General features: G+C 50.7%; 1 long non-coding RNA gene across 2 annotated transcripts; it reads right to left on the minus strand.

Annotated features, from left to right (window-relative positions):
• Window positions 1–52: 52 nt before the first annotated feature.
• LOC114689437 lies at window positions 53–10376 on the minus strand. 2 transcript variants are annotated; one of them, XR_005090629.1, is made up of 5 exons: window positions 9919–10376; window positions 5836–5895; window positions 5248–5523; window positions 2349–2408; window positions 53–2036 (listed from the first exon to the last, which is right to left on the minus strand). It is a non-coding gene; the product is annotated as an uncharacterized LOC114689437 (long non-coding RNA). The 2 variants fall into 2 exon arrangements; XR_003733908.2 differs by lacking the exon at window positions 9919–10376 and having other exon boundaries at window positions 5836–6717.
• Between the last annotated feature and the right edge of the window lie 1315 nt (window positions 10377–11691).

Raw genomic sequence — 11691 nt, forward strand, 5'->3', positions numbered from 1 at the left:
TGGACAGGGTAGTGCAAGACATGGGGCTTTTGGACCTTTGATCCAAGGGCTCTAACCTGGTTTAAGGCAAGGTGAGCTAGGCAGGTAAGACAGGAGTTTGCAGCCTGCAGGTGTGTCCTCCATCCCAGAGGGGAGGCTTGTCAGGGGAGGCAGGGGCCATGAAATCTGACCTCCACGGTACCTAAGTCCTACACGGCCTCTTTGTGAGCACCCCTGAGTCCAGACCCTTCTCTACCTGCTTCTACTTGGATTCACTTTGAGCCACCACACTGCCTTCCTTACTGGGTACACCCAACCAGCTTGCAGAGGATGATGATGGGTGGGGGCTTTCAGACCCCTGGTAGGGATGTGGGGATGTGTTTCTGGAGCAGGAACCTTTTCTGACAGGTCCCAGGCCCTGAATTCCACTTGAAGCACAGCTCCAGGGAAAACCCTGTATAAGGAACAAAAGGCAAGCCAGAGAGAAGACCTGGCAGCCAGAGAAGAGAGGGGATGGCAGGAGGAGTTAAATGGATGACAGACATTTGGTCAGAGAAGCTAGCCACCAGGCCTGAGACCCTGAGACCCTCCCAGAGATTCAGGGCAGAGTTTGTGTGGTCTCCGGAAGGGAGCTGTGGGTACTTCTGGGGATGCTCAGACAAAAGCTAGGCAGGGGGCCTTGTGCACCATGGTATGGGCAGGCAGGCTGCACCCTGGCAGGAAAAGTTCCCGACACCGACCATGATGCAGCCCAGGCTGCACAATCCTCTGCTGACAAGACCTCTGCTCCTGCCAGACATGGCGCCCAGAGGACCCGGGAGACTGTGCTTCCGTGACCCGCAAGCCGAGCCTCGTGGCGCCCGCCCGGAGCTGGTCACCTGGACCCTGCTTCCACCTCCAGCTCCCCTGGGTCATGGAGCTGGCAATAGAACCGCTTTGGTCCTGGGACACCCACGAGGAAGCCCTTCCCTAGTCGGTCCGACTCCATTTCCAGTAAAGCACAGGGACTTGCTGGCGGAATAGGCAAACTGCATCCGCGTGATGGCAGCAGTGCATCGCGAATGTCAGCCGCCCAGGGCGAAGGGTGCTCTGCCTCCGCCCTTCGCAAACCAAAAAAATTTTCAAAAAAAAGGCCAGAATTCTCCTGTCTAGTTCCAAGATGGAGACCAACCATGTTGGCCTGGACTGCACAGACTTGAGGCTCTAGGGCTGCTGCTAGGGATCCCAGGGTGTGCAGCAGCTGGGGGTGCGGTGGACAGATGTTGGTTACCGACCTTAACAGGTTCCTCCATGCCCTGCACTGCCCTGAGACACTCGGCTTTGGGAGCATGCCAGCCCATGAAGGCCCCGCCTGAGGGTATCATGTGGAACCTGGAGAGGGGGCTGGTGGTGGAGGGTGTCATGGAGGGGCCCTAGTGCGGAGTGTGTGCATGTGGGCGCAGAAGCACTGGAGAGCCCACACCAGACCCTAAGGGAATCCTACAGAAACCACATGCCAATCTGGACTCTAGGGGAGGAGCCTCAGAAACAGACTCAAGGATTTCGGGACCAGGGGCTGAGCGTCGCCCCCTAGCAGCCAAACCAGGGTATTATCACAGCTGCATCCCTGCCCTAGAATGGCCCTCACCCCTAACACACAGACACAGACACAGACACACACACACACACACACACACACACACACACACACACACACACACCGCAGCTTTCAGAGATCCAGCAGCTGTCTACAAGACTCCACCCAACTCAATGGGACCCTAGGCCCAGCACGGGCTTCCCACCTGGCAGAAGGCCGCTCTGGGATGGACACAAGGGAAAAGGGCAGGCAGCTGTGTGCACTGCTCACGACTCCAGCGTCGGGGGCCTGAGTCCCATGTTCCATGGTCCCATGGTTTGATATTGAGATGGGAGAGGAGAAGGGCTTCCTTCCAAAACCTTGGCATCCTTGATGAAGTCCATCAGGTGGATGCTGCCCCACATCTCCCGAAGCAGGGATCACTAGGGGCCAGGGACATCCACAACCTCCCCTCAACAGGCAATCCATCCAGGTCCCTGAGCTAGAGACAAGCACACATCAAAAGAAGAAATATTGCACCCACCTGCCCGCTTGCCTACCAAACCATGGGCGCAGACCCCAACTTTACCGTCTCCTAGGCAACACCTGGCAACCATTCTGACCTACCTCCATCTCTGTCACAATTCCTCTCCTCTGCAAAGTCCTCCATCTCCCACCCCTCATCTGCTCCCACCCGACCCTACCCTATACCAATTACCAGGCACCATCGGGAAACGTCTCTTTCCGTTCTCTAACATCCCCAAGACCCTGTAAGGCATGGAACTCTCTGTATCCTCTGTGGACACCCACCTACCTGTGGCAGGGCCTAGGCACACACAGGACTCACTCAGCTCTTCAAGACATTCAACTGGACCTAGGACAGGCAACAGAGAAGCTGAGGGACACTTAACACAAACACCAGGATTCCTGCAGCACACAACCACCCCTATTCCAGGTATCCTCACACAAAATTCCCTCCAGGGGCCCAGATCCATGGAAGAGAAACAAGTGTCCATAGACAGAATGGGTCTGCCCACCAGCCTGCATAGAAAAACACCAACAAACACGAAAACACCCAACATCCCACATGCAGATTCTCAATTTCTCTGCTACCCTCTGGCTCCCTGTCCCCCAACCATCTGTCTATCCTCCTCTACCTCCAATTCCACCTCTATCTCTGTCTTTCTCTATCCCTCCTTCCTATGTACACTCTAATCCTGGTCTGCAGGGTAGCTAGGCCATGTTCAGTCGGGAAATGCTTTGCACTCCCCAACAGGAAGCCTTGCTTCAATGAGCACTGAAAGCCTACAAAGGCCCACCTCCACACTGCTGACATCTTCCATGATGGAGCCTACAAGAAAATCACTCTCCCTGCCACCTGGAGACAAGCCTGTCTATGCTCTTCCAAATCTTCCTCTCTACAAAGCTTCCTGGAGACATCTGCTGAGGCTAAAAAGGGAGCTTCCTACTGCTTGGGTTGGGGGTGGAGGCCCTGACCTCCTAGACCTGCCTGGCAGGCCACTTCAAAGGACAATCCTGCCACCTTCCCCATGGTTCCTACACAATGCTCTCATCCACCATGCCCCGGCATGGTCCTGAGCCCCAAAACACACACAGGACGCAACACTCCAAATCTTGTGCTCACCTGAGCTGGAGCTGAATGTTGGAGCCCTGTAAGGCTTCCCCTACATGCCAACCCGGGCTTCCCCTACATCCCAGAGCTGACCACCATAACTGTTACATACTGTGCCTCTGAGTCACTGTTTATGTCTTCTCACAGTACTGGGGCACAGTAATCCCCGGAGTGTACACAAACACACACACACACACACACACACACACACACACACACACACACGAGCACATCTGCATACTCAAGGGTTCTAGAACTGTAGATAGAGGCCTCTGTTAATTTCAGAGCCTTCTCTAAGTATTCTTCCATCTGAGATGATGCCTGGACAGGATAGTGCAAGACATGGGGCTTTTGGACCTTTGATCCAAGGGGCTCTAACCTGGTTTAAGGCAAGGTGAGCTAGGCAGGTAAGACAGGAGTTTGCAGCCTGCAGGTGTGTCCTCCATCCCAGAGGGGAGGCTTGTCAGGGGAGGCAGGGGCCATGAAATCTGACCTCCACGGTACCTAAGTCCTACACGGCCTCTTTGTGAGCACCCCTGAGTCCAGACCCTTCTCTACCTGCTTCTACTTGGATTCACTTTGAGCCACTACACTGCCTTCCTTACTGGGTACACCCAACCAGCTTGCAGAGGATGATGATGGGTGGGGGCTTTCAGACCCCTGGTAGGGATGTGGGGATGTGTTTCTGGAGCAGGAACCTTTTCTGACAGGTCCCAGGCCCTGAATTCCACTTGAAGCACAGCTCCAGGGAAAACCCTGTATAAGGAACAAAAGGCAAGCCAGAGAGAAGACCTGGCAGCCAGAGAAGAGAGGGGATGGCAGGAGGAGTTAAATGGATGACAGACATTTGGTCAGAGAAGCTAGCCACCAGGCCTGAGACCCTGAGACCCTCCCAGAGATTCAGGGCAGAGTTTGTGTGGTCTCCGGAAGGGAGCTGTGGGTACTTCTGGGGATGCTCAGACAAAAGCTAGGCAGGGGGCCTTGTGCACCATGGTATGGGCAGGCAGGCTGGCACCCTGGCAGGAAAAGTTCCCCACACCGACCATGATGCAGCCCAGGCTGCACAATCCTCTGCTGAGAAGTCCTCTGCTCCTGCCAGACATGGCGCCCAGAGGACCCGGGAGACTGTGCTTCCGTGACCCGCAAGCCGAGCCTCGTGGCGCCCGCCCGGAGCTGGTCACCTGGACCCTGCTTCCACCTCCAGCTAACCTGGGTCATGGAGCTGGCAATAGAACCGCTTTGGTCCTGGGGGACCCACGAGGAAGCCCTTCCCTAGCCGGTCCGACTCCATTTCCAGTAAAGCACAGGGACTTGCTGGCGGAATAGGTAAACTGAATCCGCGTGATGGCAGCAGTGCATCGCGAATGTCAGCCACCCAGGGCGAAGGGTGCTCTGCCTCCGCCCTTCGCAAAGCAAAACAATTTTCAAAAAAAAGGCCAGAATTCTCCTGTCTAGTTCCAAGATGGAGGCCGACAATGGTGGCCTGGACTGCACAGACATGAGGCTCTAGGGCTGCTGCTAGGGATCCCAGGGTGTGCAGCAGCTGGGGGTGCGGTGGACAGATGTTGGTTACCGACCTTAACAGGTTCCTCCATGCCCTGCACTGCCCTGAGACACTCGGCTTTGGGAGCATGCCAGCCCATGAAGGCCCCGCCTGAGGGTATCATGTGGAACCTGGAGAGGGGGCTGGTGGTGGAGGGTGTCATGGAGGGGCCCTAGTGCGGAGTGTGTGCATGTGGGCGCAGAAGCACTGGAGAGCCCACACCAGACCCTAAGGGAATCCTACACAAACCACATGCCAATCTGGACTCTAGGGAAGGAGCCTCAGAAACAGACTCAAGGATTTGGGGACCAGGGGCTGAGCGTCGCCCCCTAGCAGCCAAACCAGGGTATTATCACAGCTGCATCCCTGCCCTAGAATGGCCCTCACCCCTAACACAGACACAGACACAGACACACACACACACACACACACACACACACACACACACACACACACCGCAGCTTTCAGAGATCCAGCAGCTGTCTACAAGACTCCACCCAACTCAATGGGACCCTAGGCCCAGCACGGGCTTCCCACCTGGCAGAAGGCCGCTCTGGGATGGACACAAGGGAAAAGGGCAGGCAGCTGTGTGCACTGGTCACGACTCCAGCGTCGGGGGCCTGAGTCCCATGTTCCATGGTCCCATGGTTTGATATTGAGATGGGAGAGGAGAAGGGCTTCCTTCCAAAACCTTGGCATCCTTGATGAAGTCCATCAGGTGGATGCTGCCCCACATCTCCCGAAGCAGGGATCACTAGGGGCCAGGGACATCCACAACCTCCCCTCAACAGGCAATCCATCCAGGTCCCTGAGCTAGAGACAAGCACACATCAAAAGAAGAAATATTGCACCCACCTGCCCGCTTGCCTACCAAACCATGGGCGCAGACCCCAACTTTACCGTCTCCTAGGCAACACCTGGCAACCATTCTGACCTACCTCCATCTCTGTCACAATTCCTCTCCTCTGCAAAGTCCTCCATCTCCCACCCCTCATCTGCTCCCACCCGACCCTACCCTATACCAATTACCAGGCACCATCGGGAAACGTCTCTTTCCGTTCTCTAACATCCCCAAGACCCTGTAAGGCATGGAACTCTCTGTATCCTCTGTGGACACCCACCTACCTGTGGCAGGGCCTAGGCACACACAGGACTCACTCAGCTCTTCAAGACATTCAACTGGACCTAGGACAGGCAACAGAGAAGCTGAGGGACACTTAACACAAACACCAGGATTCCTGCAGCACACAACCACCCCTATTCCAGGTATCCTCACACAAAATTCCCTCCAGGGGCCCAGATCCATGGAAGAGAAACAAGTGTCCATAGACAGAATGGGTCTGCCCACCAGCCTGCATAGAAAAACACCAACAAACACGAAAACACCCAACATCCCACATGCAGATTCTCAATTTCTCTGCTACCCTCTGGCTCCCTGTCCCCCCAACCATCTGTCTATCCTCCTCTACCTCCAATTCCACCTCTATCTCTGTCTTTCTCTATCCCTCCTTCCTATGTACACTCTAATCCTGGTCTGCAGGGTAGCTAGGCCATGTTCAGTCGGGAAATGCTTTGCACTCCCCAACAGGAAGCCTTGCTTCAATGAGCACTGAAAGCCTACAAAGGCCCACCTCCACACTGCTGACATCTTCCATGATGGAGCCTACAAGAAAATCACTCTCCCTGCCACCTGGAGACAAGCCTGTCTATGCTCTTCCAAATCTTCCTCTCTACAAAGCTTCCTGGAGACATCTGCTGAGGCTAAAAAGGGAGCTTCCTACTGCTTGGGTTGGGGGTGGAGGCCCTGACCTCCTAGACCTGCCTGGCAGGCCACTTCAAAGGACAATCCTGCCACCTTCCCCATGGTTCCTACACAATGCTCTCATCCACCATGCCCCGGCATGGTCCTGAGCCCCAAAACACACACAGGACGCAACACTCCAAATCTTGTGCTCACCTGAGCTGGAGCTGAATGTTGGAGCCCTGTAAGGCTTCCCCTACATGCCAACCCGGCTTCCCCTACATCCCAGAGCTGACCACCATAACTGTTACATACTGTGCCTCTGAGTCACTGTTTATGTCTTCTCACAGTACTGGGGCACAGTAATCCCCGGAGTGTACACAAACACACACACACACACACACACACACACACACACACACACACACACGAGCACATCTGCATACTCAAGGGTTCTAGAACTCTAGATAGAGCCCTCTGTTAATTTCAGAGCCTTCTCTATGTATTCTTCCTGCTGAGATGATGTCTGGACAGGGGAGTGCAGGACAAGGGGGTCTTCTACCTTAGACCCTGGGAGTTCTCCCTGGGTTTAAGGCAAGGTGAGCTAGGCAGGAGAACACAGGAGTATGCGGCCTGCATGTGTGTCCTGAATCCTAGAGGGGAGACTTGTCAGGGGAGGCAGGGACCAGGAATCCTGGGCCCCATGGTACCTAAGTCCTGCCTGGCCTCTTTGTGAGCACCCCTGAGCCCAAACCCTGCTCTGGAGCTTCTACTGGAATTCACCTTGAGCCACCACCCTGCCTTGTGCTCTGGGCCACTGGGTACACACAACCAGCTTGCATAGGATGATGATGGGGTGCTTCCCAGAGTCCTTGTAGGGTTCTGGCCATGTGGCTCTGGAGCTGGAACCTTTTCTGAGAGATCCCAGTCTCTAAATTCCACCTGTAGCACAGCTCAAGGGGAAAGCCATTTGTAAAAGAAACAAAAGGCAAGCCAGAGAGAAGGCCTGTCACCAAGAGAGGAGAGGAAATGGCAGGGAGGGAGTTACATGCATGATAGACTTCTGGCCTCACTTGCTACATGGCCCTGAGCAGGCTTGAACCTCTCCCAGATTCTTGGCAGTATGTGTGTGGTTTGCAGAAGTTTTTGCTTGTTTCTGGCAAGGCTCCACCTATAATTCCTGGGTCGCCATTTGGACTTTTTCACATGGTGAGGTAGGGCGGAAGAAATTCCCTACATCAGCCCATATGCAGCCTAGAGGGTTTGGATTCTCCATGGTACAGCGACAGCAATTCTTCTGAGAGAATATTTTAGTTTACATACATGTTTTCTATATACAGCACTGATATATATCATATATTTTTATTTTTAATGTATATAGAATATATATATGAGTAGGTTAATTATTCTATCCTGAACCATATAGTGTCAAATGACATTTGAACCCCACTCCATATCTTTGCTTATAATGGATATAAACAAGGAGTAATTTCCTTTATTTAAAAATGTAATTAAAATAGTTGTCGACATATAAAAAGGTATAACATTCATGGAAGAAGAATTGTAAGATCACAGAGGTGTCTCAGGTAAAAGCATTTCCTTCAGTGAGCCTGAAAACCTGTGTCTAGATCCTCTGCAAACCATAGCATCCCTGTCGTTCTACCTTTGTTTAGGTAGATAGAAATTAAAGAAGCCAGCAGAATAAAGCCAAAAATTCTAGGTCCGCTACTGTGTGCGTTGAGAACACAAAAATAAGGGAGACCCTCTTTCAGACAAGGTTAAAAATGAAAACTAACTGCTAATATTTGTTTTGACCATTGTGTATACTGTGCCTCATGCACTACACATACACACTTTGTATACACACACATACACAGTCATACACACACAGAGAAATTTAAAAGATAAAGTAAACTTCAAAAATAATTCTGCCGTGCTGAATGTGTTATAAGAGGCTTCTTATCTTAGCATTGGGTGATGAAAGCAGGAGGATGTTGAGGACAAGACAGTTTGAAAAATAATAGTGGAAGAGAACCTAAATCTATTCCGGTATCAAATCACCTTGGAGTATACACAAACTTGAGAAAGAGCGATGGCTAAGTACAGGAAGTTCCTAGTTCCATGCCTGGTTCACCGACTAAACCTTGATAAACCTTGTAGGGATGCAGAAACTAAATGGAGAGGTACCTTCTTTTGTATTGTTTTGTGTGTTAGGTCATTCATTATCATTCTAGACGATAGAGGAGGAAGATTAAGTATTCCTATATCTGAGTAAAAACACAGCAAAAAAAAAAAACCTATGGCTATATGTGAACATAATATTCATTGTGGTAAATAAGTAGGAACTATGATATCAATCTCTTCAGAAACTTTAAGTTTTAAATAATGCTGCATTGGAGGCTTATGCTCCAATGAGTAACAACAAATACAAGGATCCAGAGGAACACCCACAAATACAGTCAATGCTCTCATTTGTAAATAATTTGCATTTTGACCTGTTTTTTTTTTAAATAGGACTTGCTCTTCTTAGTCATATTGTATTATTATAGACTTTGGTATCGGAAAGTATTTTTTCTAAAAAAATTTAAAATTTAAATTTCATTATTGCTTTAATATTCCAGGGAGCAAGTGGTTGTAGGCAGAGTGCTTTTCCTCACATGAGCAAGGTCCTGGTATCTGCAATCAGTGCTGTAAAGTATTCATAACCTTGATTTCATATCTTCTCCAGTTCACAAAACTCTAGAGTCTAGACCAGTGAAAATGTGACTGGCCGGTGGTGGATGGCTTTAATCGCAGCACTTGGGAGACTTAGGAAGAGGGATCTCTTAGTTGGAGGACAGCCGGGTCTACAGAGTGAGTTCCAGGGGCGGCCAGGGCTACACAAAGAAACCTAGTCTTGCTAACAAAAAAAAAAAAAAAAAAAAAAAAAAAACCCTGAAATTTTGTGAGAAATTGCCAATGCACACTCAGAAATGCAGCTGTTTTTAGTAATTTTTTTCCCTCTGAAACATCCACGAAAGCAAACGTTCCTGCCCTAAGTTTGGGGAACCCGCACAGCCTTGCACAGGGCGGCCACACTTTAGCCATTACTTAGCTCAAACCACCACAACACCCGCGCCTAACTGGCTGTGCACAGGCAGAGAGTGGGGGGTGGGCTGCTTAGTGCTAAGTCCCTGAGCCTTCTCTGGCCTCCCACAGCCTCCTCTACACCAGGGACGTGATTCCGGGTCCACGAAGCCCTTCCACCAGGCTTTGCGGATGCTACCCAGTGCACAAACTCAAGGGTCCCTAAAGGCATGAAAAAGGCCATCCCACGTGGTGTCTCCTCCACCTGCCCCAGGGGCCCAGCAAGCGCCAATTCCCAAAGCTCCCAGGCTCAGGGTCACACACTCAGTCAAGGGAGAGGCCCTGGCTCCAGAGAGATCGCTCAAGCTACCAGGAAGGTGGGGATAATGCAAGAATCTTACGTGGTCCAGGCCGGGCCGTCCTGTGCTCGGATCTCAATCCTCTGTGGGGGCTGCAACCTCCAGCAGCATGCACTGGGCGCCTCCTTCCCACTCTCCCAGCTCTTAGTTGAGGGTAAGTAGGAAAGGAAGAAAGAAACTCCTGTCCCTCTGAGTGCTGGCCCCGCCCAGCGGATAACTGATCTCTCCTAGATTCGCCCCAGAGTCTCAGAGGGGCGGGAGCTGTGCACCTGGGAAAGCCTCCAGGGTTTCTTTTCTACTTCCTGAGAAAATCTTTAGCTCCATTAAGTGAGACAAAGGGTGACTGAGGGAACCATGTAACGGGAAATTAGCATTTACGGGAAAAACAAGCTTAAATAAGTTTTAATAAGGATTAAAGTGTTGTGGCACCTCACCCCTTGGGTGTTTTGCCTGCATGTATGTGTGTGTACCACAAGCATTCCTTGTGCCCACAGAGGACAGAAGAGGAACTGAGAGGGCACTGGAGTCCTTGGAACTGGAGTTGTAGACACAGATGGCTGTGAGCTGCCACAGAAGTGCTGGGAACTGTGCCTGGGTCCTTTGGAAGAGCAGTGGTTGCTTGCTCTTCAGGAGGGTCATGTCCTCAAGTTCTGGCAGGCAACCAGACCAATGGCAACAGCTTATATTGTCTGAGGAAATCTCTTGACCATCAAACCACAAAACTCAAAGGAGGTTTCACACACCTGGCACCAGATTTTGTCTCCTAATGTCTGTGCTTCCAGGGGAGGGCATTGTTCCCCAGGATGGGATATTTCCAATTAACTACATGTACATATTTTGTATATGCATTTTTAAGAAAGCCTATGAGAAATAGATCTGCCTATGGATTCTTTCAAACACCAAAGAAGTCATTATCCATTCACTCTCCTGCTGGCTTTCCCACCCTATACATTACCCCCCACCCCCACCCCATCATTGACCTCCCCACTTATGTTTCCCCCCATTTCCCTTCCTGTCTTCATGGCACCTGTGCTCTACTACAGAGCCAAGAAGCCAAAAGAAATATTTCTTTCTTATGTGTGCTCTGTGCTTGTTAAACGTTTTTGTTGTTGTTCTTGTTGTTGTTGTTTTATTTTTTAGAGACAGGGTTTCTCTGTGTACCCCTGGCTGTCCTGGACCTTGCTCTGTAGAATCAGACTGTCCTCAAACCCAGAGATCTACCTGCATCTGCCTAAGTACTGGAACTAAATATGTGTGCTACCACCTCTCAGTGTTAATTTTTTTAATTAGCAGACTAAATGTTGCCTTTCATTATTGATGAAATGACATTTTTACAGATGTGTTTCATTTTACTTTGTTCATTCCCCTCCCCACACTCTACCCTGTACCCCTGATTTCTTCTTTCTATCTGTTCGTCCTGTACCTCCACTCAAATAGTCCTTCTCCTATTTGGTTGAAAGCAGCCAATTCTACTAAAAATTCCTTCCATGACTGTTCCTGATTCCATTTTTCACATGACCTCAAGTGTGAAACAACCCACATGTCCATTGACTGATGAATGTTTAAAAAAAACACTCAGACCACACCATGTTTTCATTTTGTTGTTTCTGAAACAAGGACTCACACTGTAGCCTGAGCTGGCTGAACTACATCCCTAGCTCTTTTTAATCAAAAATTTGTTTTGAGACAGGGTCTGGCTAAGTTGCCCAAGCCAGCTTTGAACTTCTTCCCCTCCAGCCTTTATCTCCAGAGTAGCCAGAGTTATAAGTCTGCACCACCAGGCCAAGCAAGTGAGGAATAGTTTAATTCAAGTAT

The sequence above is a fragment of the Peromyscus leucopus genome, unplaced genomic scaffold, assembly GCF_004664715.2.
Source record: "Peromyscus leucopus breed LL Stock unplaced genomic scaffold, UCI_PerLeu_2.1 scaffold_1799, whole genome shotgun sequence".
Classification (NCBI taxonomy): Eukaryota; Metazoa; Chordata; class Mammalia; order Rodentia; family Cricetidae; genus Peromyscus; species Peromyscus leucopus.